We start from the raw sequence: 19,508 nt of genomic DNA, 5'->3' as shown, positions 1-19,508 counted from the left end.
GCAAGGCCCCGTTTCTACTAAAAAAATAGAAAAAAATTAATTGGCCAACTAAAAATATATAGAGAAAAAATTAGCCGGGCATGGTGGCCCATGGCCTCTAGTCCCACCTACTCAGGAGGCTGAGGCAAGAGGATTGCTTGAGCTCAGGAATTTGAGGTTGCTGTGAACTAGGCTGACGCCCAGGCAAGAGAGTGGAAAAAAAAAGAGAGAGAGAGAGAGAGCAACACCTTAATTTCAGACTGCTGGGCTCCAGAACAGTGAGAGATTCTGTTTCTGTTGTTGTGAGCCACCCAGTCCAGGCTACTTTGTTCCAGCAGCCTCAGGAAATTAATACACCATCCACAGGACCCTGGCCAAGGGGCCTTCCTTCACTGAGTCTCCAGGAAATGGGGATAAAAATAGTATCTGACTCCTTGGGTTGTTGGGAGGATTAGGGAACTAGGCTGTGGAAAGCACTCAGCCCGGTACCTGGCACTGGGCTGGCGCTGTTATCTTAATCGTGGGGGAGAGACAGATGGAGGGCCATTAAAAAGAAAAACAGATTAGAAAGACAAGGGAATGAAACACAAAAGCAGGTGATGCTTGACTGTCTCCAAAGGCTCCCTGCCCCCGCCTCAGACTGAGGACCCTTTTAGAATTTGCCCTGGACCTGCAGGGGCCACTGCTTCCCAACGATGAAAATGTGGCCTGCCCTGCTGGCTGTCCCCTTTCCTGCCTGTCTACAAGCCTGCTTCTCCGTATCCTCGCTGGCCTGGACGCTGCTGCCGGGGACTCTCGGAGCCTGCAAGGTGTCTGCAACATTTTCATTCCCACCTAGACCGTGATAATCTCCAGGGCAGGAGCTCTGCTTCTCCACAATTGTCAAAGCCGGGTGATGGGATCAAGGGAGATCAGTATATCTCTCACTACTTTTGTGTATGTTTGGACTTTTCCATAACAAACCATTAAAAAAATGTCAACTGCCTCAGGTTGGGTTCCCCAGGAAGCAGACTCAGAGATGGAGTTTAAGGGGCAGGAGGCTTATTAGGGAGAGCCCATGGCACCAAGCCCTGGGGAAGGGAGGGGGTGGGAGCAGGATTGGGCAGAGGGAGCTGACAGCTGCCATGAAGGCTCAGTGACAGCCTGTGCTGACCCCAAACTCCCAGGGGAGCTCTGCTACTAGAATGACCCTTTTGAGTTGGACTCCTTTCCTACAGCTGCTGGAACAAATGACCACCCACTTACGGGCTTATGACAACACACATTTATTCTCTTATAGTTCTAGAGATCAGAAGCCTAAAATCAGGGTGGCAGCAGGGCTAGTTCCTTCTGGTGGCTCTAGGGGAGAGTCTGTTTCCTTGTCTTTTCGAGCTTATAGAGGCTTCCAGCATTCCTCTGTGAGTAGCCCCTTCCTGCATCTCAAAGCCAGCAATCACATCACTCTGACCTCTACTTATGTCCTCATGTTTTCATCTCTGATCTTCCTGCCCCTCTCTTCTAAGGACCCTTGCGATTACATCGGGCCCACCCAGATAATCCAGGACAATGTCACCATCTCAAGATCCTTGACTTAATCATATCTGCAAAGTCCCTTTTGCCATGTAAAGTAACAAACATATTCACAGGTTCCAGGAACTGGGACGTGGTCATCTTGGGAGGAGGGGAGCCATTACTCAGCCTACCCCAGAGTTGTCCAGAGATGGGTCTAGGTGACAAGGCCTTTATTCCCTCATATGAAAAGGTCACTGGAAGGGCATGACTTTGAGCGAGGTACTCTCTGTATCTGAGGCAGACCCTTAAGGTGCTGACAGCTGGAGGGAGCCCCCGAAAGCACCCCCACTAGCTGGGACAGCAAGCCCTTCCTTGAATGGGGGTCTGGGTGGCATATCACAGAGCCCACTACGATGCTCCATCCCCAAATCCTAGCAAGGTAATGGGCACCAAGTCGGCTTTTAACCTTGACTTTAGGTGCATGAGTTGCCACCAATAGGCTCACCCTCAGGGAATCCCCAGGAATGGCTCATGGTGACAATGGCACCTCTTGACTGAACACATGCCATCTGCCAGGCCCTGTGCCGAGCCCTATACTGGCACTACCTCACTGAATGCCCACCCCCAACTCTTCTGATTTATTTGTACAGAGGAAACTGAGGCTCAGGAAGGTAAAGTCCCTTGCCGTAAAAGCAGGACTTAAAACCCACGTCCTTCTAGCTGTCCAGCACTATGGCATGATCCCACTGAACTGTGCGTGGAATGAACAGGAAACTCAGAGATTAAAAGGGTCCCCTCCACTGTCACCAGGTTTTGCTGTGTAAGTCTTGGTGTGTCCTCACATGACCCTGCCATAAACCCTCATCCCCCCCCCCCACATCACCAGCTGGTATAGAGATCTGCACCAATGTCTTTTTTTTTTTTTTTTTTCAGACAGAGTCTCACTCTGTTGCCTGGGTTAGAGTGCCGTGGCGTCAGCCTAGCTCACAGCAACCTCAAACTCCTGGGCTCAAGCGATCCTCCTGCCTCAGCCTCCCAAGTGGCTGGGACTACAGGCATGCGCCACCATGCCTGGCTAATTTTTTCTATATATATTTAGTTGTCCAGCTAATTTCTTTCTATTTTTAGTAGAGACAGGGTCTCGCTCTTGCTCAGGCTGGTCTCAAACACCTGACCTTGAGCGATCTTCCCTCCTCGGCCTCCCAGAGTGCTAGGATTACAGCCGTGAGCCAGCACGCCTGGCCCCATGTGTCTTTAAAAGAGCTTCTCCTGTATTTCCGGTGGGAATGAGAAATGGGGCAGCCGCTGTGGAAAATGGCGAGGTGGTTCCTCAAAAAGTTAAAATTCCCACTATTGCTCTAGATCATCAGCCTGGCCTACACAGTCACTTCCATTGAGCCTTTGCTCAGATGTCACCTCCTTGATGAGGCCTCCCTGCCACACTATTCAATACAGCTGCCACCCCTAGCTCACTCTCCCAATCCCCCTTCCTCTCTGTCCTTTCATTTTTCCCCATAGCACAGCTCTCCTTTTAGCAGATGAGAAAACGTGCTCATTTACTAGGTTTACTGTTTGTCTCTCCCGTCCCTAGAATGTAGACTCCGTGACAGGTGGACTCTTTTGTCCATTTTGTTCTCAGATCCATCCCCAGCGCCTGGCCCAGCTCCTAGCATGTGGTAGGCACTCACTGAATATTAGTTGAATGAATGAAGCTAGATTGTCAGTCCCTCTCAGAAAAAACAGCTTCCCCAAGGCCTGTCCTTGTGGAGATGAAATCATAAAAGCAGCCAGAGTCCCCAATTTGTCTGTCCCCCAGGGACGCTCAGGGCAGGGGTCTCCCTCCTCCCTGGAGTTTCTCCCCTGAAATGCTCCCTCATCTCCCTGACAACTGTGTTCCTCTGCCAGGGAAGTTCTCCCCTCCTGGGTCACGTTGCCCTGCACATCAATTCCCCGTGCGCAGGGCGAGAATAACTGTCGTGTTAAGACAGAGGGATGAGAGCCCCAGGGGCAGGCCAGCCAAGGCCCCCATGGCCTGCATTGGTGGCCTGGAAACCTGGCCACGGTGGGCAATCCTGGATTGTGCCCAGAACACACCTCGATTCTCGTCTTGGGGCCCCGGCAGCCTGCACTGCCCGAAGAGGGACCGATCTATGGCAGAGGGTATATTTTGAGCAGTTACAACACAACCCGTGGAAGCTATCTCGCGAGGTTTAAGGACAATCCCACAGATTCTGCACAGTAAGCACTTACAGGAATGCCTACCCTTTTCAAAGGAAAAAGAAAGCATTTCCCAGTGATCCCTCCCTTCACTGGGCCACGTTCTGGGAGACCAGGCAGGACCTGCGCCTAATTAGTGATTCACCGCCCATCATTTACAAGCATATCAAGATTTCAGGTTTTGCAACTGAGGCTCGGAATGAAACTGCTTGGGCCTCGCAGACCTGCTGCAGCGTGCTGGCTTTGGCTTCGAAATGGGGACTTCATAAACAAGCTGGAGGGGAGAAACCAGCTCCCATAGGCAGGCAAGACTGGCCGGGCCTGGCGTGGGGGGCTGAGGCAGTAGCTTGGGAAGAACAGGAATGAGAGCAGGGGGAGTTCTGAGCACAGGGGACTCCAGGGGTGGTGGGGGTGATGGGGGGGGTGACAACAGGGGGATGGCTGGCTGATCAAAGGGCCCCCTAGGGCCAAACCTGTGGAAAGTGCTTTGATCTCCTAATCACATCTATTTATCTTGGGTCTGGCCTGAGACAAAAGAACCGGCCTCCTTTGAGGGCAAGCCCGGCTCCTGTGGCCCACTCCAAGCGCCAAGCCCAGTGCTTGCTTCTCTGGGGCTTCCGAGACCTTGGGCAACCAAGAAGGCAGGCCTGGGATCCCTGAGCCCCAGCCAGCCCTTGGCTGACCTAGACCCAGAGAGCTGCCTGCCAGAGGGAGAGGGGGATAGAATCCTCTGGAACTAAGCCTGGAAAACCAAAAGTGGTGGCCAGATGCAGAGGCTAGAGCAGCAGCAGCAACGGGCTTTCCTTGTCCTCGGAGGTCTCCAAGTGTGTGTGGTAGAGACAGGGGGCTGGAGGGAGCGAGAAGCAGAGTTCCCCACAGTCTTTCATTCGGCTCTCCCACATCCCATAATAACAACAATGATAATAGTAACAGCACTTACTTTGTTCCCGGCACTGTTCTTTCCCTTTATTAACCCATAGCTATACGATCATAATCCCCATTTCACAGATGAGCAGACTGAGGCATAGAGAGGTTAATTGACTCACATGAGATTACACAGCTTGCACATGGTGGAGCAGGAGACTCAGATCCAGGCGGTGTGGCTATGTGGCCTGCTCACCCTCAGTTTCCCCCTTTCCTGCCTCCTGATTTCTGAAATGGTGGGACGAAACCAGGACCTAATCACTCCGATCTGGCTGTAGCATCCAGGCTCGGCATCTTTGTTGGTGCATCTATTTTGTCAAATGTGGATAATAAGCCCCTGTCCCGCCACCTCATGGGGAGAAGGGGAGGATTTTGAAGCTTCAGAGATACCAGGAATGTGACAGTGTTCACAACCACCCTGAAACCGTAATACTAGGCGAAAGTGAGAGTCTGTTCTTTTCTTTCCTCTTCTCAACTCCTCTTGGCATCCTGCAAGATCAAAGTCACGAGAGGTGTGTGGTGGGAGTGGTTTGGGGAGCAGAGCTGACTGGCAAGAGGGGGTTGAGGTGTGGAATTAAAAGCCACTGGGGGCTTTTTTCGGGGCTGAAAGGGCTTTGAAATGACTCTTCTTCTAGGACCTGCCAGCAGAACCATTAGTCTTACAGCTCCAGGAGGCGCCATTCACACAGGATATAGTGCCAATGATGACCCCTGGAGTCATTCCACACGCCCACCAGGCTAAGTGGGAGAAACTTCTAGAAAGGACACTTCTGCCTAGGAAACAGCCCCAGTCGTGATGGCAGCCCCTGGGTGTGAGGCATTGAGCAGGGGCAGGTAGGGAAAGGGCAGAGGCCAAGGCAGGTCTGGGGAGGCCAGGGCGGGCAAGGGGGGGCGGGCAGCCTTTGGAGACAAGCTCAGGGAAGCCCCTCCCCCACCGTCCCCGCCCGGGCTGTGGGAGGGAGACCCTGACCACATCAGGGGTGTGTGGCGAGGAAATGAGGCCTCCTCAGGAACGAGCTGCAAATGAGAACCGTATGGAGTTTCGGGATCCCCGAAGGAACACAGGGAAAGGATACAGTTGCGTCCATGGGAAAGTTATTATCATCTCCGCCGAAGTTAAACATTCAGGAGGGTCTGCTTTCCATCTCCTCCGCCTGGGAGCCTGCGCAGGGGGAGGCGCGTCAGGAGGGCCTGGCGGGTCACGTTTTCCAAGGGGAGTCAGGGACAGGGAGGGGCTGTCAGAGGCAGCCCGGGCCCCAGGGAGGTCCTCTGAGCCTCCAGCCTGTGCTCCTGCCCTGTGTCTGCCTCACTCTCCCTCCAGGGCTCAGAAATCCATTGCTCCTCTCTCCTGCTCGAGCTCTGCTCCGGGAGTTTGCAGAGGCTGAACTTCACCCCTGCAAGTCCCTGGGCAGATGGGGCTGGGGGCAGAGAGCGGAGAGAATGAGAGGCCCTGGCCCCTGAAAAGAAAAACAGGGAAGGTAGAACTCAGGAAGGTCTAAAGGAAGGCAATGGGGCTTCTGGAAGTTTCCCCTCACCCCTTAAAATTTACTAGGAATAGAAGTGAATCGGGCAGAGAGATCTGAGAGAGGAGGTGAGGACCTGTCCTCCAGGGGCTGGGCTCCACTGGTGTCTACCAGTGACCTTTGAGATAATAAATCTGCCTCAGAAAATGATCCTGTTGCTGCAGCAGTCCTTGCAGGTCAGGGAGAAGCTGGACTTTCAGGTTTCAGGGGGAACAAGTGTTCTGGGCAGAGGACACTGCGGCCTCCAAGCCTAGTACCTTCTCAGGCCCCTCGGATGCCCCCGCCTCAGAGACAGGTCCCTTCCTTCTCCTCCCCCTCTGCCCAGGGATTTTGATTCTCCAAGCACAGAGGACAGAAGGCTGCCTGCCCGCCTCACAGCTCCTCCCTGCTCCCTGCCTGCAGCCCTATTGAGATTTTCTGGGGTTTTTCTCTTGTGAGTAATAATGGGGAAAGACAAGAGATTTTTAAAGGCTCCTTTCTTGACACCCCCCCTCCCCCTACTTTTCTGGACTGACAGAGGCCACCTAAGGGCCAGTGAGGTGCTGTGGAATCTGCAAAGGCCACCGTCCAAGCCAACAATGCCCAGTCTTGGAGGGCACTCCCCAGGGGCAGGCAGGAAGGGGACCCCAGTCATGGTGGAGCACACACGGGTTGTGAGACCCCGTCCTTGGCCCCAGTTATGTGCCACCACCACTGCCCCTCTCTACTCCTCTACCTGTGTCAAGCTATATAACCTCTCAGACCAGTTTTGTCACCTGTCAAAGTAAGGAGAGTAACACTGGTGGCCAGAATGGTTTTGAGGATTTGCTAACAAAACACATCTAGCCTGTGGAAGGTGCATGCCAAATGAAGTTTCCTGTTCCATCCACATCCCTGACGCTGGACCAGCCCTGAGGAGATGTGGGTATTGAGGACTGAACTGAACTGAGTTAGCAATTGAGTTCAGGGGCTAATAACAGAGGCCTAACTGCAGAGGCTTACACAGATTTGAGGTTTATTGTCTCTCATTTAAATAGTCCAGATGGGGACAGTCTGGGGCTGGTATAGTAGCTACATTCATCAGGGACCCAGGCTTGCTCTATATTTCCGCTTTGCTTCCTTTAGCATGGGGCTTCCATCCCCAAGATCACAAGATGGCTGCTAGAGCTCCAGCCATCATCATTCCAGGCAGAACAGGTTTAGGAATAAGCAGAACAGCAAAGTGCACAGGAGACTTCCCCAGCTGAATGGGCCCCTTTGAAGATTTGCCCTTGTACACTATTAGCCACTTCTAAGCTTCAAGTGAGGCTAGGGGTATAGCCTTTGAGTTGTGCACAATGCTGCCCCTAAAATCCAGGGGAGATGGGGAGAATGCAGAGCTGATATTCACAGGTGTAGAGGTACTAATGTTAAAATATTGAAATATTTCCATACTAATGGCCCCTTCCCCAAGCCTTGCCTCCAATGTTCCTCCTGTGGCCTGGGCCCCTCCAATATCTCCCCATGATCCAGCAACAGAAAGGTCAGTGCCTGGCCCAGCGGAGGATCCCCTGAGTCCTGGTTCAGCATGAGGCAGGCATCTGGTCTGATTGGTCATTGCCTATACTATATAGTGGGGAAATATTGAAACGTCACTCTTGGAAGAATGGGTGCCAGGTAGGGAAACAGCCCAAATGAAGGTTTCTAGCAGCTGCCCAGGAAGAAAGAAAAGGAAATGAGTGGCGGCTCAGAGCACACAGAGTCCTTCTATTGAACAAGACCTGGTCTTCTCTCTAGGACAAGAGCAACCCTTGGAACTGGGCAGTCAAAGCCCCTGGCCTGGGTCCCATGCTCCAGAGGGCCCTGCTCTGGCCACACCTGTGCCCATGGGGGCAAGGAATCCAAAGGGACAGCCACTTGGAGCCTTTCTTCCCTTCTGGATGTGCTCTGGGATCCTGGGACCCCAGAATTCCCTGCCAGACTGCCCAAGGCCAGGGACTGCCCATGCCTCTTCCCTATGTCCCTAGGGCTCATGTTCCCATCTGGTCACACCCTATCTTAGTTCTGTCAAAATTCTTGAGACTGGGTAAGTGATAAGGAACAGAATTTTATTTTCTCACAGTTCTGGAGGTGGGAAAGTCCAAGATCAAGGCGCCAGCAGATTCAGTGTCTGGTGAGGACTATTCTCCGCTTCCAATGTGGCACCCCTTGCTGTGTCCTGACATGGCAGAAAGGGCAAATAACTCCATTGCCCCTCTTTTATAAGGTCGCCAATCCCAATCCAAAGGCTCTGCCCTCATGACTGATCATCTCCTAAAGGCCCCACCTCTTAACACCATCACATTGATGATTAAGGTTCAACATATGAATTTGGGAGCGAATCATTCAGACCAAAGCCCACCCTTAGGTCAGAGCGGTAGCCAAGAGAGAGTGTTTGCAGAGAGTGTTGGGGATTAGGGAGTGGACAGAGCTGAAACGTATAGGCTTGGGTGGGGACACGTGTGCACATGAGGCCCCTCCCAGCATGGGACCGAGCCTCAGAGGTGGGAAGAGAAAGGGGGACAGACCAGGGCCAGGAGCCAGCTCTCCCCACACTGCTGTGCTCCAGTGCGGAACTCTGAAAGAATCCAAGAAGCCCAAGAAGTCTAAATTGAAACCTGGCCTTTCACATCCCCGTGAAGTTATATTCAACAGATTCTAGGTAATGGTTCGTAAGCTTGGTTTCAACTATTAAACATTTACAGATATGGCATGCGGGCCTCCTGTGTACTCTTTCTTGCCCTGGGGCCCAAAAAGTTAAGGGTGAGCCTGTCTGTGATGATCATCCATCAGTAAGTCTGGCCTCTGGATCACTGGGGAGGGGATTATCAGAGCAGAGGGCTCACCTGGGTGGAGGAGACAGCAGTGAGTCCCAGGAGGTGAGCCCGAGTGCCACCATCAAGGCGGCCATGGCTTAAACGCCCCTGCACCCCCGCCATCTTCCTGCCTGTTTCGGGAGCCCTGGCTGTTTCTCACAGTGTCAGGAAGCAGGTCTGCAGCTTTAAAAGCCTGGCTGTATGTTTGAGGAACATGCCCACAAGCAAGATTTTGTGAGTGCCTTCTAGGCGCCAGGCGGTGGGGATACCGGCCACTCCCGCTGGGAGAGGTAAAGTAGCCAACCATCGATGTCCACCATCAAGTTCGTGCTTGAACTGCACTTGGAAAAGTGCTGTGTGTGAGGTGACCGTGGGTTGACCAGACAGATGCCACCACAGGCGGAAAGGCCTTGTAGAGAGAGACGTCAGATATATCTTAAGATCCAGGCCCATCTGCACAGAAAGTCTTTGCTGGTGGGAAAGAAACCAAGGGCGTTGGGAATGGCCTCAGACCACCCCCCCCTCACAGGGACACTGAAAGTAGCTGTCTCCACCCATCTTCCCATGCAGTGACCAACAGACTCGGGGCAAGGCAGAATGGCTGTGACAGGGACCCAACTTGCTCTGTGGGCTTGTTTCCAGGCTGCAACCCAGTCCCCACACCCCTGGGATTCTCAGGTGCACCTCCCTGCTGTCCCCGCCGTCCCTATGACCGTCCCCGTTCTCTTTCTCGCTACACTTGCTTTCCAGAAACAACGGGCACAGCTGATTCCAGCCACACAGACCCAAGAACCTGCAGTCTCTGGTTCCCAGGGACTAAGAGTGACTCCCCTAAAACTACGCCAAAGTCAGTGCACTGCTACATCTGAGCATTCTTTGGGGAGGGAGTCCCTAATTTTCATATGTTTCCCAACAAAAACTCTCAATGATTTCCGGTTTCTTGTGGGTGAATGTTTTTTAGTGTATGTTTGTTCTACTACCATTGTCAGTGAAAAATCTCTTCTTACTAACTTTTAAGAGTATATTATAAAATATTTCCTGGCTTGGAAGAAATAAGTTTAGGAAAGCAAAGGGCTAGATAGAGGGAGAGCAAGAGAGAGAAATATCACTTCCCAAGAGACGCTTCGCCAGCGCCCCAAACAAAACCCAGACCCTCTGTCGCACTGTCTGTTGGCATCTGATATTTTCCCTTCAGAGCATTTTCTCGATTCGCAATTATAGATTTGCTTGTAAGATAAGCTGTTTTCTGTCTGAGGTAAGGGACTGTGCCTGTTGTGTTTTCAAGTATATACCCATTGTCTAGCACAGTTTAGGTGCTCAGTAAATATGTATTAAAGGAAGTAATGAATTATTTAAGGGGGTGGGTCCAAAAACAAGGTTTTAAGAATTTGCAGAGGAGTGAGACCAGCTTCCATGTGCTTTCACCAAAAGCAATGATTGGTTGGGATTCTACCCCAACAGGGAAGATCCAAGAGGAGGCTGACACTGCCTCAACTGTGTGCTTCCTGCCCCTCTCCCTAGCTGTTCCATGTATGGTGTTTGCTGTGAAACAAATTTTCCTGACATTTTGTGGCAAAAGGTAAAATAATTATGTTTATGGATTCTGCAGATCGAAAATTCAGACAGGGGATAGCAGGAACAGCTTATCTCTGCTCCGTGACATCTGGGGCCTCAGCTAGAAGACTCAGAGGCTAGGGACTGAAGGATGATGTTGGTCATCAGTTGGAGCCTCAGTTTCTCTCCCCATGCTCCCCACCCCTCCATGTGGACTGTCTGCAGGGGCTGGTTTGGACTTGCTCACAGCATGGTGGCTGTGTTCCAAGGGACAGCATCCCTAGAGCAAGAGACAGCCAGGTGGAAGCTGTATCACCGTTATGATCCAGCCTCAAAAGTCACAGAGCAGTGCTTCTGGCCCATTCTACTCATCCAGCCAATCACAAAGTCCCACCCAGGATGAAGGAAGGGGACACTCTCCCACCTGTCGTTGGGATAGTGTTATGGTTCTAGAAGAACGTGTAGGACCAGAAAAATTGTCATGGCCATTTTGGGAAAATAAAATCTGCCACATGCCTAACACCAGCATACTAGTCCCAGGCCTTAGGCCCTCAGATCTCCCCTCCCTGCCCTTCCTCTGTTCTGCTTTGTCTGTGTTTCTTGCCATCCAGCTGGGTTCAACAATGGAAGGTACTAGAAAGAGACTGGAGGATGGGGGAAAGGGAAAAGCCAGAGTATTAAATATTTCTTCTCTTCGCTTTCTGCCTCAGCAGCTGGGTCTCCTCTGTGGCCCCGGATCCCAGTGGACAGGCCCATGGCAGCACCAGCTTCTACCTGCTCACCCGGAAGCTGGGTGCCAGTGACCTGGCTCTTCCCTGGATCCCTGCAGCTTTAGGGGAATAGAGGCTTCCTGCAGTTGCTTATCTCTGGGTTGTCTCACCTTCTCCTGTTTGGCAGCTCAGTTTTCCCATCACATGTGTAAATAATTTTGTGCATAAAATTCCATCTGTTCAAAATACCGAGAGTAGTTTCTGTTTTCTTGACTGGACTTTGACCAATAAAACTAGCAAGGACCAGTGAGTGCTTGCAGGAAAGCAGAGAAGATCACGGAATTTGTATCAGAAACCCTGGGATCGAGTCTTGGCCCCATCTGTCACTCAGTTTGATTCACTTTGAAAAAAATGTGTTTTTCTCCATGGTTCTAAAACAGCAAAATTAAATAAGAGTCTTTAGAGCCCATATGTTCATAGCCAGAATTTTCAATTTCCTCTTCAAACATTTAGAGTAGTTGTCTGACTTTGATAGCTCTACGCTTTCTTAAGTGTACTGTGGACCCACAGCCAGGAATCACGGAATCAAGAATATTGGACAGATAATGCATATGATAGCCTACCTCCAGGATGGCCTCCAACGATCCTCACCTCCTGTTATTCATGCCCTTGTATACCCCTTCCCTGACCAATAGAATGTTGGGGGAATGATAGATTGTGACTTTTGAGGCTGTATTATCAAAGACTTTGTGGCGTCCACTGTGCTTTCTCATGGATCAACCTATCTGGGGGAAGCCAGCCACCATGTTGTGAGGATACTCAAGTAGCCCTATGGAGAGGTTCATGTGGTGAGGAACTGAGGCCTCCTGCCAACAGCTGTGCAAATGAACCATCTTGGAAGTGGATCCTTCAGCCCCAGTCAAGCCTTCAGCTGACTACAGCCCTAGCCAACACCCTGACTGCAATCTCATGAGAGATCCTGAGCCAGAACCACCCAGCTAAGCTGTTCCTGAATTCCTGACCCACAAAAACTGTGAGGTAATAAATCTTTGTTGTTGTTTAAAGCCATTAAGTTTTGGTGTAATGTGTCCTGTGGCAATAGATAATCAACACAGTACAGTGACATTACAACCAGCTCCAAGGACAGAAACTGCTGTTGACCCCTGGAAGGTGGGCATCCCCACATCCAAAAGTGTATTCCAGGCAGATGAAGGCACCAAACATTAGAAACCTAGAAAAGTACTAGAGGAAAATACAAAATAAGTTTTTACACTATTGAGGCAAGCTATGAAATCCAGAAGTCATGGAAAAGATTGATGGATTTGACTACATAAAAGTAAAACCTTGTGTATGAAAAAAGGGCAGCATAAACAATGTCTGCAATAAATGAGAAACCGTGGAGAGAAGAAGGTGAAGGCAAACACCACCATGTATAAGGAGCAGGTTTTATTGGGGGAATTTTTCAAGCAAGTGCTCTGTAAGATAAGGCACGTGGTCCTGTTCTCTCATCCGCTCACAGAGAGGAGCGGGGAGGAGGGGGGTTGAGCTAAATGCACGGCAAGGCTGTGTTCGTTATCTTTTAATTGTATAAGCTTGCAGGGGCTTTATATGCAGGGAATAAACAGTGAAGACGTGGGAGCAAGCATGCTAGAGGAAGAGGAGCCCTCAGCCCAGTGCAAACGTGGGTTCAGTCACAGCCACTCCAACTAAGGGGAAGGAGGGGCACTCAGCCTAAGCAGGCAACATGAGGAGGGTTCCTGGAGTCATCACTAGACCTTTCTGCTTGTCACTCCCCAAAATGTTTGCAACATGCATCACAGACAAAAGGTTAACATCTCCAATAAGCAAAGAGTTTCTATAACTTAATTTGAAAAAAAAATAGCCAAATAAGAAGTGAGCAAAATATAGGAACACAAATCAGAAGTGAAGAAAACGCCCATGAATGTATGAAAAGATGCTTACTTTCACCCAATGATAAGGGTAATACAAAATTAAAAACAAAATGAAATATCCATTTTCAACTTGTTTGATTGCCAGAAAAATCTAAGCAATTGACAATAACCAGTGTTGGCAGGAGAGTAAATTGGTTTGATGTTTTTTAAGAAGCAATTTGGGCCGGGCGTGGTGGCTCACGCCTTTAATCCTAGCACTCTGGGAGGCTGAGGCGGGCGGATTGCTCGAGGTCAGGAGTTCGAAACCAGCCTGAGCAAGAGCGAGACCCCGTCTCTACTATAAATAGAAAGAAATTAATTGGACAACTAATATATATAGAAAAAATTAGCCGGGCATGGTGACGCATGCCTGTAGTCCCAGCTACTCGGGAGGCTGAGGCAGGAGGATTGCTTGAGCCCAGGAGTTTGAGGTTGCTGTGAGCTAGGCTGACGCCATGGCACTCTCTCTAGCCTGGGCAACAAAGCGAGACTCTGTCTCAAAAAAAAAAAAAAAAAAACTATGGGCAAATGAGGTGCCATTACACTCACTAAGGATGCCACAAGTAAAAAGACTAACAATGTCAAGTGTTGACAAGAACATGGAGCATCTGGAACTCTCATTCTTTGATGATGGGTACATAAAACAATTTGTCAGTTTGCTATAAAGTTAAATATACTCTTATCATATAACCTAGTAATAGTACTCTTAGATATTTACCCAAAATAAGTGAAAGCATGTGTCTACAAAATCCTGTACATGAACATTCATGACAGTTTTATTCATTATACCCCAATCCAATGTCCATCAACAGGAGAATGAATAGACAAATTGTGATATATCCATATAATGGTATATACTACTCAGCAATAAAAAGAAATTAACTCTAGATACATACAACATGGATGAACCTCAAAAATATTATGCTAAAATAGTATGTAGTCACATAAGAGTGCATCCTTTGTGATTCCACTTACCTGAAATATGAGAAAAGATAAAAATTGATCTATAGTGGCAAAGCAAATCAGTGCTTGCCTGGGGCTGGGGTTGAGAGGAGGGGATTGGCTGCAAAGAGGGCACAAAGTAACTCTCAGAGGTGATGAAAAGGCCAGGCCTGGTGGCTCACACCTGTAATCCTAGCACTCTGGGAGGCCGAGGCAGGAAGATCATTTGAGCTCAGGAGTTCAAGACCAGCCTGAGCAAGAGTGAGACCCCATCTCTACTGAAAATAGAAAGAAATTAGCTGGACAACTAAAAATATATAGAAAGAATTAGCCGGGCATGGCGGCGCATGCCAGTAGTCCCAGCTACTGGGGAGGCTGAGGCAGGAGGATTGCTTGAGCCCCGGAGCTTAAGGTTGCTGTGAGCTAGGCTGACACCACGGCACTCTAGCCCAGGCAACAGAGTGAGACTCTGCCTAAAATAAAAGAGGTGATGAAAATGTTCTATACTTTGTTGATGGTGGTGGTTACATGGGTTACATTTGTCAAACCGTATACTTAAAATAGGTACATTTTGCTATATGTAAATTATACATCAATAAAAGTGATTAAAAGAAACTACATAGGTATATTTTTCTATATATGGCACAGTCCCACCCGCAAAACCTCCTGAAGACAACAACATGGGTTCTTCCCTCAGGGTCTGCAAATGGGGCACCAAGCACTGTGCTAAAATGTGTGAAATACACTGAGCTCCACAGTCACCCAGATGAGGACGCAAGGGGACACCTGTCAGGAAATGCACGTACTCTTTCTCTTTCTCTCTCTCCAGAAGTGCACGATAGTGTTTTGGTCACAGGCAGCAGATGTGAACTGAAACAGTACCACTCTGTGATGTTAGGAACTCATTGCCCTAAAGATTTTTAACATGTACCTAATTATGTGTCATCCCATAGCTCATGTGTCTAACTAAAGTTGCTATTCTTATTACTGCATGGTGTCCCCAAACCTAGTGGCTTAGTACAACAATTTATTATTAACTCTCACAGTTCTGTGAGTTGACTAGGCTCAGCTGAAGGGTTTTCAATTCCAGTCTCTCATGTGGTTGCAGTCAAGTGTCAGCTGGAGCTGGAGTTATCTGAAGGCTTAACCAAGCTGGACATCCAAGATGGCGCACTCACAAGGTTGGTAATTAATGTTGGCTGCTGACTGGGAACTTAACTATTGACTAGCTGTTGACTAGAGTGCCTTACATGTGGCCTCTCCATGTAGACTGGGCTTCTCACATCATGGTAGCTGGGTTCCAAGAGGGAGTATCCCAAGAGCCAGCATTCTAGTCAGACCAGGTAGATCCATTAGTCAAAACAGTCACAGAACCCATCCAGGCTCAAGAGAGTGGAGAAACAGTCTCCTCTACTTGATGGGGGAGTGGCAGGTCACATGGCAGAAGTGTGTGGGATATTGTTGCAGCCATCTTTTGAAAATACAACCTGTCCCAACTCTGTAGTGAAACCTCTTTTTTCCTTGCTTTCCAATGTAGAATTTTAAATTGGGCTCCAACAACTTTAATTAAGGATAAAGGTTTGGAAAAGGCAGGATTACCTTGGTGGTCAGCCCAGTTATACATGCATTGCTATATATACACTGGGCCTTGTTATATATACACCAGTAGTAATATGCAGTACAGAAGTTAGTGTCCCCAAATAACTATAGCCCTTAGAGTGCTCAGTAGTTCCTCTCTTACTCTAGGACCTCCCTCTGCTATTAGCCCTCACTTTTCCCTCAGGATCAGCCTAATCCAAAAGATATTTCTCTGAGCAACACTTGGCACTACCTTCTCAGCTCCCAGATCATCCTTGTTTTGTTTCACATCAGATGGACACTGTGCTGACATCACAACGAGGTTTGAGGGAGGCACATCTCACAATAGCATGAAAACCCAATCACGTTAGGAACCATAAAAGGATCTCCACTCACTGTCATCCAGGCATTTACAAGGTCTTGTAGAGCAGGGCTGCAATGCCTCATTTCACCAATAGGTAGTAGCTTAACATTTGACTTGGGCCTGTCTTTTAAGGAGAGGAGATGTGAAATGGGTCTGGGAGAAAGAAAGGTAGCAGGGGAAGTGTCTAACATACTCCTGTATCCCAGTTTGACATTTTCAAGTTTGAAATTGTAACTATTCTAAAATACCCTTTTTTATCAGGTTTTGAAGTTTGATAAAACTGGCTTCCTCACAAAAAAAGGACATCAATGACAGCTGTGCGGAATGTACCAGAGGAAGTCTTGATAATATAAAATGTCATCCAATATCCTAACTTGTTTTGGCGCCAGTCAACAAACCATAATGGATAAACCCTGCCAAGGGCACCCTCTTAGGCCCTCAAAGTGAGTCATGATCAGGAATAAATGAAGTCCCTATTTTCAAAGCACCTACAAGACTGATAATGCATAATCAACCTAAATAATGGCAACTTGGCCAGGCACAGTGGCTCATGCCTGTAATCCCAGCATTTTGGGTGGCTGAGATGGGAGGATCACTTGAGGCCAGGAGTTTGAGACCAGCCTGGGCAACATAGCAAGACCCTATCTCTACTAAAAAAAGGAAAAAAGAAAGAAAAATTAGCTGGGTGTGGTGACGCACAGCTGTAGTCCTAGCCCCGGAATTTGAGGCTGCAGTGAGCTATGATCATAGCACTGCACTCCAGCCTGGGCAGCAGAGCAAGACCCTATCTCTAAAATATATAAATAAATAATTTAAAAAAATATGGCAACTGCAGGGCTCAGATATGGGGCAGTTGATGGTCATAATTGCCCTAGCAGGGGGCAGTAATGAGGGGAAGAGCAGAGTCAGAAAGCCAAGAGAAAACTGGTTGTTGATGCCTATGGGCATCAGTTGGGCAAAATGTCAGAGAGAAATGGGAAAAAAACACAAACGAACGGTACAAATAGTGTTGTAAGAAAAGATAGGCTTAGGCCGGGCGCGGTGGCTCACGCCTGTAATCCTAGCACTCTGGGAGGCTGAGATGGGCGGATTGCTCAAGGTCAGGTGTTCGAAACCAGCCTAAGCAAGAGTGAGACCCCGTCTCTACTATAAATAGAAAGAAATTAATTGGTCAACTAATATATATAGAAAAAATTAGCCGGGCATGGTGGCACATGCCTGTAGTCCCAGCTACTCGGGAGGCTGAGGCAGTAGGATTGCTTGAGCCCAGGAGTTTGAGGTTGCTGTGAGCTAGGCTGACACCACGGCACTCAGTCTAGCCTGTGCACCAAAGTGAGACTCTGTCTCCAAAAAAAAAAAAAGAAAAGAAAAGATAGGCTTGACTTGAATGTAGGGTGCAGACCCTAATTTTGAATTATAAGATGTTAGTACCAACAGGAACCCCAGAGAGCATCCAGCCCCAAACTAATGACCAACAGGGCCACCATCAGTTCGAGGCACACCCAGACCAGAATGCGCCACGCGGATTCCACATCAGGGTTCTCTCCAAGTGTTGAGCGAGGATGATGTAACACAGGCAAAGAAAACAGTTATTAATCAAAATTTCCAAGATGCAATGGCCTCTCTTCTTTTTTCATCGAATCCAACTCAGTTTGCCAACTCTCTGAGTGACCTTGGGGAGGTTGCTTCTCCTCTCAGAGCCTTGTTTCATTACCTTATTAAGCACTTACTGTATGCTTTGCACTGCTCTCGGTGCTTCATATGTGTTCATTCGGGTAGTCCCCACTACAGTCCTATGAGGTAGGTATAATTATCGCCATCCCCATTTTGCAGATGAGAAAACTGAGACAGAGGTTAGTAACTCATCTAAGGTCACACAGCTAGTAAGTGGTGGAGTCAGGTTCAAACTGGGGCTGTGTGGCTGCAAGTCTGTGCTCTCAACCACTGGGTAACCCTGCTTCTCAGCTGGCAGGGTTGGACTAGATGTCACCCAAGGTCCCTTCCATCCCCGATGTGTTAAGGTTCTACCCATTTGCTTCCTCTGGAATTGGTCAGGGAGAACCCAGAGTTAAATTCTCTCAGGTAGTGATGACAAGAGTGACATAATGTACCCAGCGCCAAAGACAGAGGCCACTCACAAGCCTCTCACTTACTGAAATTTCAAGAGCAATTTCTTCAAGCCCCTAAAATCCTCCCCAAATGGCCATGTATCCTGCTTTTTGACACATTTTGCAACTCCACACATCACAGAAGAGGCCAATGGGCACGATCAGAACCCCGAGAAGAGAGGAAAATGTGGAGGGCAATGACAGAACTTGCCGTTTTCAATCCATCCGTCTCTGCTGCTGTTCTCTCCGTGCCTGTTCTTTTGCATAAAGGGTCTACTTTTCCAAATGTGATTTTTTAAACTGCAGCAGAGAGAAAACAAAATAAACCCAGAATGGTCGGCCTAGGGCCCGCACTTTCTATTCCCTGGTTACAAAGTAAAATTAGCTAGCTGGTGGCCAGGGCTGAGAGATTTATTTTGGTCTAAAGTCAACCCACAGATTAACAATATTGGCAAGAACTACATAGGAGGGGAAAATATTTTGGACAAGGCTGCATATGTTTGCAGATACATCATCTCCCTCTGCGCAATGGCCAAGGTTAAAGAGAATAGGAGTCAGGACAAGGCCTTGTCTTCTTCCTGTAAACTGTCACTATCCCTGCATGATGCCAACTCACACCCTCTGGGAGCAGTTGTACCGTGCTCCGAAGGACCCAGGGAAGGTAGACAGGAAAGCACACTCCAGATCTAGTCGAAGAGTGGCTAGTTCATCTTTTCTTTCCTTCTTTTCTTCAAGGCTCGTATTCCATTCCAAGGATGATTCTCAGGCAACAGCTATTTCCAGATTCTCAATGACTAGCAGAGGGTACTGTCAGAAAAAATGATCCCAAATTGGAAATAGACAAAAGAGATTATTGGGTGTTCTTGCAGTGCAAAATTGGGCTTATACTTTTGATTGTCCTGGTAGAGGCAAAGGTTAATTTTAAGACTTTTGTCTGGGAGAGATGCAAATAATTTCTGACCCAGCCACCGTATCTTAACATTCTTCTATTAAATTGCCTATAAATACCTAGCTCCTCGTATTCTCATTGGGACCAGTTTTAACATCTTACAGGTTTCCTCATTAATTAATGAGTTAAATCAAATCGTTGACATGTGGTCATTTTATATTTCCACGAGAATCAAGTTTTTTAACCTTTTGAAAATTCTCCTTGAACAAAGGAATGCTGTGTCTGTTGACATGACATTTTTCTCTGGCCTCCTTATCATCCCAACTCAAACCCATGAGCCAATGTCCCATCCTCTTCTGGGTGAACTCCAGACACAAACAGCAGATGGAGATGGGGCTGCAGATGAAAGCCCTGCCCCTTGACCCACTCATCCTCACCTTCCACTGGAGTGTGCTGAGCCTTCAAGAAATAACCACGGATAGAGA

At 48.7% G+C, this 19,508-nt stretch overlaps 1 pseudogene; it reads right to left on the bottom strand.

Moving 5' to 3' along the window:
* Positions 1–15,950: 15,950 nt before the first annotated feature.
* Positions 15,951–16,048, bottom strand: LOC142866155 (uncharacterized; annotated as a pseudogene).
* Positions 16,049–19,508: the final 3,460 nt, after the last annotated feature.

This window comes from Microcebus murinus, chromosome X, assembly GCF_040939455.1.
Source record: "Microcebus murinus isolate Inina chromosome X, M.murinus_Inina_mat1.0, whole genome shotgun sequence".
Lineage (NCBI taxonomy): Eukaryota > Metazoa > Chordata > Mammalia > Primates > Cheirogaleidae > Microcebus > Microcebus murinus.
This window is presented reverse-complemented; position numbering and strand designations above follow the sequence as displayed.